Genomic DNA, 14,001 nt, shown 5'->3' with positions numbered 1-14,001 from the left:
ACTGACATGATACTGACATAATACTGACCATGATACTGGCCATGATACTGACATGATACTGACCATGATACTGGCCATGATACTGACATGATACTGACATGATACTGACCATGATACTGACATGATACTGACATGATACTGACATGATACTGACATGATACTGACATGATACTGACCATGATACTGACATGATACTGACATGATACTGACAGACAGACAGACAGACAGACAAGACAAGACAAGACAAGACAAGACAAAACATTAGAATATTACATGGGCTGATGGAACATAAGGCTGAAGGAATATAGGGCTGAGGGAACATAGGGCTGAGGGAACATAGGGTCTATTTTGGGATGAGGGAACATAGGGTCTGTTTTGGGATGAGGGAACATAGGGTTGAGGGAACATAGGGTCTAATTTGGGATGAGGGAACATAGGGCTGAGGGAACATAGGGCTGAGGGAACATAAGGCTGAGGGAACATAGGGCTGAGGGAACATAGGGTTGAGGGAACTTGAGTACGCTCCCGAAGAAGGGAGAAGCAGAGTGAAGAAGTGTCTCTGAGGTAAGTCAGTCATTTCCCCCCTCCACTTTAATGATAACTAGTCTAGTTGTGAACTTGTGCATGCTGTCGTTCAGTCTTGCTCCAACAAATGATGTGCTGTCCATGTCTGTAGACTCTGTATATAAGTTTAAATGCGTTTCCCTCACACACCTTAACTTTAACGTTACGACGCACCAAGCCGGTGTGTGTGTGAGATTGCTGCCGTGCATAGGCAAACGTCGGTGGGGCTTTTATGTCATGTTAGTCGGCTAGCTTGAACTCAACCTGGTGTTTGCACGTTCTCCATTGAAATCTTAACGTTTATGTAGATGTACGGGCCGCACATCTACATAAACGTTAAGATTTCAAATATAAAGTGCTAACCCCATGGCCACGGATGTTACAGTTATGTATGGGTCCTCAAAAGTACCCGTATGTTCCGTATTGTTCAATAAAAATCATTTTAATCCGATCGGTGGCCATTTGCTCATAGTTATAATGTATCAGAGGAGTGCAATACACCTCCCAACCGATAGGGTCGCTTACTTGAAAGCATGGCGAAAATACAGAGAAAATGTCCACCGATCGGATTAAAAAGCCTTTTATTGAACAATGCGGAAGATACGGGTACTTCTGAGGGCCCGAACATAATTGTAACATCCGTGGCCATAGGTAAAGCACTTTATATTTGAAATCTGAACGTTTAAATATACAAGAGATAAATGGAGAAAATGCAAACACCAGGTTGAAGTTTATCCATGACTGTCATGATATGACGGTCATGTTTCAGAGCTTTAGTCCAGGGGGCTGCATTGGTCTTGTTTATTTTATTAAAGTTAGACGTTCGTTGACGCTGGTATTTTATGTAGTTAAGATTAATAATGAGCTCACCTTGATGTTGATCTAAATTTACAATTGTGCAATGTTATTTCAGCTCATTTCACCTTGTTATTAAATGTTATTTCAGCTCATTTCACCCTGCAATGCAGCTTTTCCCTCTTTTTGTTTTTAATGCAATATTAGTGTAAGATGTTGACACTGTTTTCTAAATGACCACAAACCAAGTATTACTGCAGTGGTTCTCAACCTGTGGGTCGGGACCCCTAGGGGGTCGCCACATTATTTTCGGGGGGTCCGCAGATGACAGTGAAAAATGGGGGATCTGAAAGCTTAGCAGATCTACAAGCTTTCATTGTGAGCTTGTAGATCAGCTATTTTTTTCACAATATTTATCTGGAACCATGTTAGACTAAATGTAATGCTTCAACTCATACAATTCCAAGTGCTTGTCTGGGTGAGGGGTCCCCAGTTCAAATATCATTATATTGGGGGGTCCCCACTTCAAATATCATTATTTTTGGGGGTCGAGGCCTGAAATGGTTGAGAACCACTGTATTACAGTACCAGCTGATGTATTTGCAATAGGCCATCTGATACTAAAAATGAATATGTTTGTGTTGGAGGGCTAAACTAAACTAGTGGTTTTCAAAGATTTTGTGTCAAGGGACACATATTCATCATGTTAAATTGTCTCTATAATGTGTGCACTCTTTATATTGTTTGCATATGCTAATGGCAAAACAAATAAGAAGCCCTATTTCATACTTTCACAACATTTGACTAGTGGAAATTGTAGATTTAAAAGCTTTTGATCTTGTAAGATGCCTTTTTTAAAGCTTGTAAATCAGCTTTTCTTTGTTTGTTTGTTTTTTAGGATATAGTGTCTCTAGTGGGAAAGTGCTGATGTAGATAATAATTATTCATGAATAGTTTAGACCATTGAGGGGGTTCCAGGTGGTCCCCAGCTAAATGATGGAGAGTTTGCATTAATAGAGAATGCAGAGTTTTATATTTTTTGATCAACCTGTTCAACCCTGTACTATGGTACCACATCAAAATTGTATAACAAAGTGTGTGTGTGTGTGTGTGTGTGTGTGTGTGTGTGTGTGTGTGTGTGTGTGTGTGTGTGTGTGTGTGCACACAAGTGTTTTCTCTGTCACTGTAGGCATACCCACGGCTTACCCGGAGGAGATTTGCTTGGGTCGCCAAACATATCATTCATTGTAAGTATATTTACTTATTGAAAATATTGGGCTAAATAAACTTTGGCATAGAATAATACAAAGTAGATATAATGTGATTGAAAAATTGACTGGCCCCATAACCCCATTTACATGCAGAAATTCATCTGTCATCAGTCATCAGAGTAAAAATGTAAACGCCTCAATTGGAATAGAATATCCCAATCCCGAATAAATCTTCATTCCGGTCTGAGGGGTGGTATATACCGTTTGAATCGGTACAGATCACCATAACACTTTATTCCGAATGCTACTGGGAGTTTGGAATACATGTATTATTTTACACGTCTGCCCTTGGTCGACTATAATGCTTTATGCCCATGTCCAAGCAGGTATGGCCATTTCGAGACATTTTATGCGTGCAGAAATGCGCTATTTTACCCATTTAGAAAAATACAAATGCACCAGTTTTTTCCCCGCATAATAAAATGCACTATTTACAAACCCATCGGCGAATTACAGTGCCATTGCCAATTGCAATGTATGGGTGTATGATGCTGTGTTTTTTAGTTCTGGGTTGTTTTTGGTGGAGGTCGCGTGTGGTTGCAGGGACTGCGCTTCAAAATATATTTTTATTTTCTTTTATCAGATAATAGCTGTTAGTGTTTGTCGGTTATTCATTTCTTAAGGGATAACAGGTTATGGGTTGGCCATCTCATAGTCCAAAGTTATATTCCGAATGAATGCTTCGGTTATGTAAACAATTGAGGACTATGAATACTTGTATTCAGGTTCCATGTAAACAGTTGGGTATGAATATCTGTTCATAATGAATTCCTTCATTCTGAATACATTTTGTGCATGTAACTGAGGCCACTGAGGTTCATGCTCACTAACGGTCTTCTTTGTCACCGTAGGCACACTGGCATACCCACGGCTTGCTCGGAGGACTCCAACCGCTGCCAATAGTTGACACCGGAGGAGATTTGCTTGGGTCACCAAAAATATCATTCATTGTAAGTAAACAAGACCAGGAGACCTGGTTCTGCCAAACCCAGAATGAAGTCCTAGTATGTAACACACCTACAAACCATTTTATAACTGAAAAGCATAAATCATTTTAGGCTTGACGTGTGTGCAGAGTGTGTGCAGAGGAAAAGAGGATTTAGGTCTTCAATTCCGACATCCCCATGTATGTAGAAGGCCCATATATGGACGAAAGATCTTATAGAGTAGTGCTCTGACTTTATAAGATCAGAGCACTACGTCAGGGCTAAGCCGGTTTTGTCCCTTTTCAGAGGTCCATGCTATGCCCATGTATGGACGAAAGGGGGACAGACTTTTCTGGCTGGGACCTAAGGACAAAGGGGGCATGCCCATGTATGGACGAAACAGGTACAGAGCCTCATGTAAGCCATACCCTTTGGGTCTGGCAATAACACATAATGGGCTAAATACACTTTGGCATAGAATAATACAAAGTAGATACTAGAAAAAGTGGTCCTCGGAGCACAACTCTCCGCCAGCAGACTTGTGTTGGGAATGTTGGGAATGTTCTACTTCTGGGAATGTTCTACTTCTTATGTTCTAATTCTACAACAAATAGAACATGTTACTGTGTCATAGTAACATGACACAAGTGTCCTATCCGTCTGTATAACTGTCCTATCCGTCCTGTCTGTATAAGTGTCCTATCCGTCCTGTCTGTGTCATTTAACATGACACAATGTCTGTATAAGTGTCCTATCCGTCCTGTCTATGTAAGTGTCCTATCCGTCCTGTCTGTGTAAGTGTCCTATCCGTCCTGTCTATGTAAGTGTCCTATCCATCCTGTCTATGTAAGTGTCCTATCCGTCCTGTCTGTGTAAGTGTCCTATCCCTCCTGTCTGTATAAGTGTCCTATCCGTCCTGTCTATGTAAGTGTCCTATCCGTCCTGTCTGTGTAAGTGTCCTATCCCTCCTGTCTGTATAAGTGTCCTATCCGTCCTGTCTATGTAAGTGTCCTATCCGTCCTGTCTATGTAAGTGTCCTATCCGTCCTGTCTGTATAAGTGTCCTATCCGTCCTGTCTGTATAAGTGTCCTATCCGTCCTGTCTGTATAAGTGTCCTATCCGTCCTGTCTGTATAAGTGTCCTATCCGTCCTGTCTATGTAAGTGTCATATCTGTCCAATTATGTATCCTATCTAATTGTTACAGTATCCACCATTTCTCAGCCATTTCGTGATGGTTCCTGTCTTACCTCACTTTGAAAGAGGCACAGACTCTTTCAAAGTGACGCCATGTATTTGTAAGTGTCCTATCCGTCCTGTCTGTGTAAGTGTCCTCTTCCTCCTGTCTGTATAAGTGTCCTATCCGTCCTGTCTTTGTAAGTGTCCTATCCCTTCTGTCTGTGTAAGTGTTCTATCCGTCCTGTCTGTATAAGTGTCCTATCCGTCCTGTCTGTATAAGTGTCCTATCCGTCCTGTTTGTATAAGTGCCCTATCCGTCCTGTCTGTGTAAGTGTCATATCCCTCCTGTCTATATAAGTGTCCTATCTGTCCTATCTGTCCAATTATGTATCCTATCTAATTGTTACAGTATCCACCATTTCTCAGCCATTTCGTGATGGTTCCTGTCTTACCTAGCCGCTATCCGTCCTGTCTATGTAAGTGTCCTATCCGTCCTGTCTGTGTAAGTGTCCTCTTCCGTCCTGTCTGTGTAAGTGTCCTATCCCTCCTGTCTGTATAAGTGTCCTATCCGTCCTGTCTATGTAAGTGTCCTATCCGTCCTGTCTGTGTAAGTGTTCTATCCGTCCTGTCTGTATAAGTGTCCTATCGGTCCTGTCTGTATTTCTCAGCCATTTCGTGATGGTTCCTGCCTTACCTCACTTTGAAAGAGGCACAGACTCTTTCAAAGTGACGCCATGTATTTGTAAGTGTCCTATCCGTCCTGTCTGTGTAAGTGTCCTCTTCCTCCTGTCTGTATAAGTGTCCTATCCGTCCTGTCTATGTAAGTGCCCTATCCCTTCTGTCTGTGTAAGTGTTCTATCCGTCCTGTCTGTATAAGTGTCCTATCCGTCCTGTCTGTATAAGTGTCCTATCCGTCCTGTTTGTATAAGTGTCCTATCCGTCCTGTCTGTGTAAGTGTCATATCCCTCCTGTCTATATAAGTGTCCTATCTGTCCTATCTGTCCAATTATGTATCCTATCTAATTGTTACAGTATCCACCATTTCTCAGCCATTTCGTGATGGTTGCTGTCTTACCTAGCCGCTATCCGTCCTGTCTATGTAAGTGTCCTATCCGTCCTGTCTGTGTAAGTGTCCTCTTCCGTCCTGTCTGTGTAAGTGTCCTATCCCTCCTGTCTGTATAAGTGTCCTATCCGTCCTGTCTATGTAAGTGTCCTATCCGTCCTGTCTGTGTAAGTGTTCTATCCGTCCTGTCTGTATAAGTGTCCTATCCCTCCTGTCTGTATAAGTGTCCTATCCGTCCTGTCTGTGTAAGTGTCATATCCCTCCTGTCTATATAAGTGTCCTATCTGTCCTATCTGTCCAATTATGTATCCTATCTAATTGTTACAGTATCCACCATTTCTCAGCCATTTCGTGATGGTTCCTGTCTTACCTCACTTTGACAGTGGCACAGACACTGTCAAAGTGACGCCATGTATTTATAGGCCGCTATGCGTCACTAGCCAATCAGATCACAGTATTTCACCGTATTGTCACGTGTCACGTGAGGCTTGACCAATCGGTGTGTCATATTTAGAAAGTGAAAACAAAACTCTCCTGGCGGAGAGAATAATGTGATTGACAAATTGACTGAGGTTCTAGTTTTAGAGATCCTGGAGAAAGTTTGGTGTCAGCTTGAGCTCTCTTGGGCATGCTCACTAATGGTCTTCTTTGTCACTGTAGGCACACTGGCATACCGACGGCTTGCTAGGAGGACTCCACTGGCGAATTGACACCGGCGACACCGCTCCCTTCGTCCTCAATTCCAGCATCTCAACAGTGACCACGTATGTCTCCTCCATGTGTAGACAGTGCTGAGCCTCGGCACCTCTGTGCCTACTGACAGAGCTGCAGAGAAACCACAACTTTGTTTCTCCCACCAAAATACAATGAACTCTAAACCATTTTTGATTTGGTAATTGTGACAGCCCTACCTGTTTATTTCTGCCAGTTTATTTCATGTTTTTCCTCATCCATTTGTTGAACAATGTTTCACTGCAAATTTAGTATGTGTGAGGATGTGTCTGAGACTGTTGTTCAGTTTATTCAGCACACAAAGCTGCACAGTAACACTCCCAACTATCAATATCAATGTGGTGTGCCTGACTGTACACGGAAGTACCGCAAAGTCACTGTTTTGCAAATGCATATGTATAGAGACCACAACAGACTGGGATCTTCTCTGCAGTGTTGCAAGCCATTTGACACAGCCCTAAAGTGTGTGGCTCAGTCTTGTTCATTTAAGTGTGATACTGTAACATCCCTTATGAAGCATTTGAGGTCACATTTAAAAGAAGGATTGGAAACCAAATGCCCATTCAGAGGTTGTGACTGCACCTTTACAGTTGCATCCAGTTTAGACTCACATGTTTCCAGGAAACATAAGGATAGACGTGTAGAGGATCTAGATAATTCAGTTTTAGTTCCCACAGAGCATTTGGGTCAACCTGAGCCTAGTCAGTCATGTTCAGATGTTTCTGATGAACATGTTTGCCAGCCTGGCCTCCCACCATGCTTAGGCCATGACTTGTTTGAGGGCGTTGTGACTTATGACCTTGCTTTGTTCATTGGTCATTTAGTTAAGGAGAAGCATTTTGATTACCTGCAACTAAATCGGTGTAAGAACCAATTCAAATATCAAGGATATGATGGCAATGACAAACCGGCAGACCTCTCTCCTGACAGTGAGAGACTAAGTGGGCATGCGGTTCAAAACTGGTGCTTTCTTAGATTGCTACCTCTCTTGGTGGGTGACAGGATTAAAGATGCTTGTGAAAAAAAGAAAAACTTATTAATCTGTGAAAATGGTTCTCTTTTTGATATTGTACTTTCATCCAAATGTTGCACTTTAACTAATTGTTAAATAAAAAGTTTACGTTAATAGTCCTTGTTTTCTTTTTTTTTCATTGAGCAGATCCACAAAGCATGTTATGGTAAAATCACAGTTAAAGTCAATTTTACAATACTTTACTGTATGTACATTTACAGTAAATGAAATTACTTTCACAGTAATGGTAATAATATATACAGTAAATAACTGCACTACATACTGGTAAATTACATTACTTTCACAGTAATGGTAATAATATATACAGTAAATAACTGTACTACATACTGGTAAATCACAGTAAATGACATTACTTTCACAGTAATGGTAATAATATATACGGTAAATAACTGTACTATGTACTGGTAAATCACAGTAAATTACATTACTTTCACAGTAATGGTAATAATATATACAGTAAATAACTGTACTACATACTGGTAAATCACAGTACATTACGGTGATTTCACAGCTGTGAAATTACAGTAATGTACTGTGAGATAATTACTGTGAAACTTACTGTGAAAGTACGGCAATTATTATCCAGTAATTTACTGTGAATTCACAGTGGATTGTTTAACAGTGCAGACACGCCTCGCATCGCTACATCTGGCTGAGGTAGTGGCCGGGGAGGGCGTTTCGGTTCATTTTAAACGGGTGGGTCCACAGGAAGAGCAGGTTATGATTAGGGAGCAGCATGGGTCACAAGGAGATAGAGAGCTGTCCCCCGAGATCGCTGCACTGCGCTTCCCGGGGTTCTCGGAGGAGCAGGCAAGACAAGCCAGACAACTGTTGTACAAATTTTCTCATGTATTTGCATCCTCAGATAGTGATTTAGGTTGCACAAATCTAATTTATCATGAAATCCCAGTTGTTGATGATGCCCCGGTGAGTCAGAGGTACCGAAGGATCCCGCCCAGTCAGTATGAGGAAGTGAAAACCCACATCAAGAAGTTGTTGGAACAGAAAGTGATTAGGGAGAGCAGTAGCCCGTACTCTTCCCCCTTGGTGATCGTGAGAAAGAAAGACTGTTCGATTAGGCTGTGCGTGGATTATAGGCGGTTGAATGCCAAAACACGTAAAGATGCGTTTCCATTGCCTCGCATTGAAGAATCGTTGGACTCTCTTAGTGGTGCAAAATGGTTCTCGACACTGGACTTAGCGAGCGGTTATAATCAGGTAGAGATGCTTGAGAGAGATCGACCGAAGACGGCCTTTTGCACACCATTTGGGCTGTATGAGTTCAACCGGATGCCGTTTGGGTTGTGCAATGCACCAGGGACATTTCAAAGGCTTATGGAGCGCATCCTGGGTGACCAGCGATTCCAAGCATTGTTGCTCTATCTTGACGATGTCGTGGTCTTCTCTTCCACCTTTGAAGAACACCTACGTCGGTTGGAGGTGGTCTTGTTACGGTTCGAACAGTGTAACTTGAAAGTGAAGTTCAGTAAGTGCTCGTTCTTCAGATCGGAAGTGTATATCTTGGTCACGTTATGGGGTGTCGACCGATCCAGCGAAGATACGTGCGGTAGCGGAGTGGAGAAGCCCCCGGAATGGGGCAGAGTTGTTATCCTTTCTAGGTTTCGCCTCCTTCTATCGTAGGTTTGTGAAGAACTTTGCCAGTCTGGCAGCACCTCTTCATGCTCTCTCGGCACTTGGTGGCTCAAAGAAGGAGAGGCGTCCTCTTTCGTCGCACCAGTTCCATCAACATTGGAGTCCAGCATGTGAGGAGGCGTTTCAGGGCCTGAAGCAGAGGTTGGTTTTGGCCCCGGTGTTGGCATACGCGGACTTCACCAAGACCTTCACGGTGGAGATTGATGCCAGTCACCAGGGTCTGGGAGCTGTGCTGTCTCAGGAGGTTGAGGGGCGGAGAAGACCGGTGGCGTATGCCAGCAGGGGATTGAGGTCCTCGGAGCGGAATATGGAGAACTATAGTTCTATGAAGTTAGAGTTGCTGGGCCTTAAATGGGCAGTGACAGATAAATTTCGGGAATATTTAATCGGTAACAAGTTCACTGTACTGACGGACAACAACCCGTTGAGCCATTTACAAACCGCAAGATTAGGGGCTGTGGAACAGCGGTGGGTGTCGGAGTTAGCCCGGTTTGATTACGAGATTGTTTATCGACCAGGTCGGCAGAATGCAGCTGCAGATGCTTTATCAAGGCAGTACTCTATCTTGGACTTGAAACCAGCACCTGCAATAACCCGCCCGGGTTCACATCCAACGGACGACACCGCCAGGCCGGGGGGTTGGCAGGAGGTGTGGAGTGAAGAGCAGGCAGGGGTGGCCTCTCCAGCCAAGGTCTCTACTACTACCTTTCCGTCTTACTGTTCGGAGTCTTTGTCCCTATTACAACAGGCCGATCCAGAGGTTGCATCTTTCCTTAAGTATTGGCGGCGAGGGGAGAGGCCAAGCCGAGAGGAGAGACGAGCAGAGTCCACTAGGGCATTAGAGCTGTTGCGGCAGTGGGAAAGGGTGGTAGAACGGGAGGGGGTGCTGTATCGAAAGCGAGAGAGCCCAAGGGAGGGTCAGCAGGAGCAGGTAATCATGCCTAGGGCATTGCAAAAAGAAGTCTTGGTTCAGATGCATGGAGGGCATGGTCATCAAGGTATTGAGCGGACCTTTAAGCTGGTGAGTGGTCGAGGGTATTGGCCCGGGATGTATCGTGATGTGGAGGATTTTTGTAAGTCCTGTGAGCGGTGCATTGTGTCAAAAGCTCCACAGCCAAGAGTAGTGACTGCTATGGGGAGCGTGTTGGCATCTAGACCACTGGAAGTAGTGGCCATGGATTTTACAGTATTGGAGTCTTCATCAGACGGGAGAGAGAATGTTTTAGTTTTAACTGATGTGTTTACGAAGTTTACCGTTGCAGTCCCGACTCGGAACCAACAGGCTACCACGGTTGCCAGGTGCTTGGTTAAGCACTGGATCCAGCCTTATGGCGTGCCAGCTCGGCTGCAATCAGATCAAGGCAGGTGCTTTGAGGGCGAAGTGGTGCGGTCGCTCTATAAGTTGTATGGGATGAAGAAAAGTAGGACGAGCCCGTACCATCCGCAAGGTAACGGGCAGTGCGAACGGTTTAATCGAACACTCCATGACTTGCTCCGTGCTCTTCCTCCAGCGAAGAAGAGGAGGTGGGCCGAGTATTTGCCAGAGGTGGTATACGCCTATAATACGACAGAACATCAGAGCACGGGCTATTCCCCATATTTTCTCCTGTTTGGCCGAGCCCCTTGCACACCTCTAGACCTCATGCTGGGTGGAGGCGACGAAGAGGTTGGAGGTGTGGGAGAGTGGGTACAGAGACATCAAGAGCGGCTACAGGTGGCCTACGAGCAGGCTAGTGGTCAAATGCAGAAAGCAGTGGAGTCTCGGCGTCGGTATTGGGGCCCGGCATCCAAGGATGCAGACTTGCAGCCAGGGGAACTGGTTTATGTGCGGAATCGGAAGGTAATTGGTAGGAATAAGATTCAGGATTTATGGCTTTCCATTCCTCATCGGGTCGTCAAGCGGTTGGGTCCTGAAAAGCCTGTGTATACCATGGTGCCGGTAGATGCGGCGGGACCGCTCAGGAATGTTCACCGCTCTGAGGTCCGGCGTTGTGGTACCGGGGTGCTGGGGGAAAGAGAAGAGATTAGGGGGGTGCAAGGACAGGAGAGTAGAAGCGAGGAAAGTGAAGATGATAGTATGATTGGGATTGGGGTTTGTAGTGAAGGCTGGGGGGCGGATCCCAAGGAGATGGGGCCGGAACAAAGCGAGCATGGTAGGTCGGATGACTCTGAGGAGGAACAGTCCCAGCATCGAGATCAGGGAGCACGATCTGAACCGGTGAAACCGTGTCCACCCAGAGAACGGAGGGCACCGGAGGAGAAAGTCAGGCTCCCGGTGCAGGTGCGTCGGTCACAACGTAGCAATGCTGGTGTGCATTCTAATCCCTTTAATCTGCCGCAATCGGCCATCCGTCATCTAGGTGGGAAGAGTACATTGGCATGTACTCTTCATTGGCATACGGGGGCGGGGTCCTTCGGTGCCAAAGACAAACTTGGAGATCAGTGGGACACTGATTTTTCTAGGGGGGTGAGTGTGGCCGGGTGGGGGTAATGTGGGCGTGGCTCTGGCATCAGCGTGTATTTCAGCCTGGCCGGATGGCGGCTGGAGCAAACACTTCCTAGTAGGGAGCAAGGAAGTTTTTGAAAGGAAAGGACAGAGTCCGTCCGTTCTCTAGATATATGACGTGACACTCACGGGTGGCAAAATCGCACCGGAAGTTCGATGAATAACATTGCAGTGGATGGAGCCGGCTGGAGCAGCTCATGAACAAACATTATTTGTGAATGATTGAGACCATTGTGAAATAATCGCTTCAGGAAAATAAAAGAAAACATATCACACATTTCTTCCTGCTGTCTTGTTTTTCCATTTACACTCTACATCATTTTATGTAGGTATCCAAAGAGCAGAGAGAGAGTAATCTCTCATAGAACAAACAGCAGAGGTCGCTGTTTTTCATTTTCAGTTGGGTCTGGCTACGCGAGACTACAGAGAGAGTAAAATTCTCACTGGGCAGCTCCCAACTCCCAGGTGTTCATAGATTGATTGACAGGCATTGATTGACAGCTGTCTGCCAATCAATCAGTCAACACCTAATCACAGCTAATACATTTTCAGTAGGAGTTTATGTAATTTCTGTAGTCTCGCGTAGCCAGACCCAACTGAAAATGAAAAACAGCGACCTCTGCTGTTTGTTCTATGAGAGATTACTCTCTCTCTGCTCTTTGGATACTTACATAAAATGATGTAGAGTGTAAATGGAAAAACAAGACAGCAGGAAGAAATGTGTGATATGTTTTCTTTTATTTTCCTGAAGCGATTATTTCACAATGGTCTCAATCATTCACAAATAATGTTTGTTCATGAGCTGCTCCAGCCGGCTCCATCCACTGCAATGTTATTCATCGAACTTCCGGTGCGATTTTGCCACCCGTGAGTGTCACGTCATATATCTAGAGAACGGACGGACTCTGTCCTTTCCTTTCAAAAACTTCCTTGGTAGGGAGCGGGCGACGGCAGCAGCAAACATTTCCCCACGCATGGTTCCCTGTTACACGACGAGAGAGAGTGGGGCGTTTATGTGTTCGTGTAATAAAGTGTCCTGGTGAGTAACTTAAATGTAGTATAAAACAAAGCTTGCAAGTATTATCGTGTCGCTAGGTTTATGTGCACTGTTTAGTTGTTTATACCGTGTATGGTCTTCCATAGGGAACGACAGGCAGTGAAGAGGCGAAGCGTTGTGCTTACGTCTGAAGCGTTGTGTTTACGTCTGGCGATACAAAGGTATTGCTCGCTTCTTTTGTTAAGGTTTTCTTTTGTTGTTGTTTCTTTTGTTTTATGTATAAGTAGTAATACAGACGACCTGTCCTGATTTCCCTCAGGTTGGGGAAATAGCCGTACCATTGCGGTCCGGGTGTGTGCTGTGTGTGTGGCGTTTGCTACGCCGGGTGATTCATTCATTCAGTTAATCTGTAAGTCTAGCTCTCTCTCGTTCGTTATGATTACCGTGCATTTCTGTATATTATATCATTATGTGACTGTGTTTTATGATAGATATGGCGAAGCTAAATGCTAACTATAAATGTTTGTCTTATAGTGTGCAACAGTCAGCATTGTGTGTGTGGACTCACGTCTGTCCAGAGACTAGGGGCAAACAGTCTGGTGTCTGCGGTGAGTCTTTAGGCTCATATATATAGGCTATGCACGTTGGTAATATAATGGGGTTCATGAACTGCTGTTGTTATGCTTTGATATTCATTGTTTCATTTCCATGTCATAACAGGTGGTGATCAACAGGTGGTCACTGCTTTAGCCTACTTTTATGATAGGGGTTCAGTTGGTTAGGGTGAGCATCTATATGAACTTCAGTCTGTCTCTCTTTTTATTATATCAAATTGTGATCAGTGTATTTGTAATAAAGACAATCTATTTTTATACTTTGATCATATATTGTGATCGATGTATTTGTAATAAAGACAATCTATTTTTATACTGAAATAGTAAATAAAGATTATATATTTTAAATATAATTCTTTTTGTCCGTCTATTATGTACCTCAAGCCTCATGGTTACACACGTATGCTATTAAAATAATGCAGCTATTGCAGTATTGGGCCTTAACATGCGATTAAAATGTATATGTATTTGGCCCCTCATATATAAAATAAATAAAAATAAAATCTGATTTAAAATTGAAACTTGCATGCTGATCAATGCGTTTCTGTGTTTACGTGTGGACAGGGATTTTTTTTTTAAATCTTTGTCATGTGGCCAGGGATTCTTTTTAAAAACTGAGGACTAAAATACCTGTTTAGAAAAAGATCCATATAAGTGTAGCCTAGGCCAG

The 14,001-nt window shown here is 43.9% G+C and overlaps 1 long non-coding RNA gene across 3 annotated transcripts; it reads left to right on the top strand.

Moving 5' to 3' along the window:
- Positions 1-529: 529 nt before the first annotated feature.
- Positions 530-7,654, top strand: LOC311060438. 3 transcript variants are annotated; one of them, XR_014602258.1, is made up of 6 exons: positions 530-564; positions 2,529-2,606; positions 3,482-3,580; positions 3,863-3,959; positions 6,457-6,813; positions 7,235-7,654. It is a non-coding gene; the product is annotated as an uncharacterized lncRNA (long non-coding RNA). The 3 variants fall into 3 exon arrangements; XR_014602260.1 differs by lacking the exon at positions 7,235-7,654 and having other exon boundaries at positions 6,457-6,938; XR_014602259.1 differs by lacking the exons at positions 3,863-3,959; positions 7,235-7,654 and having other exon boundaries at positions 6,457-6,938.
- Positions 7,655-14,001: the final 6,347 nt, after the last annotated feature.

Source organism: Gymnoscopelus microlampas (assembly GCF_963454915.1).
Source record: "Gymnoscopelus microlampas genome assembly, chromosome: 14".
In the NCBI taxonomy this organism is placed as follows: Eukaryota; Metazoa; Chordata; class Actinopteri; order Myctophiformes; family Myctophidae; genus Gymnoscopelus; species Gymnoscopelus microlampas.
Note: the sequence above shows the minus strand (reverse complement) of the source record. Positions and strands in the feature narration are given on the sequence as shown.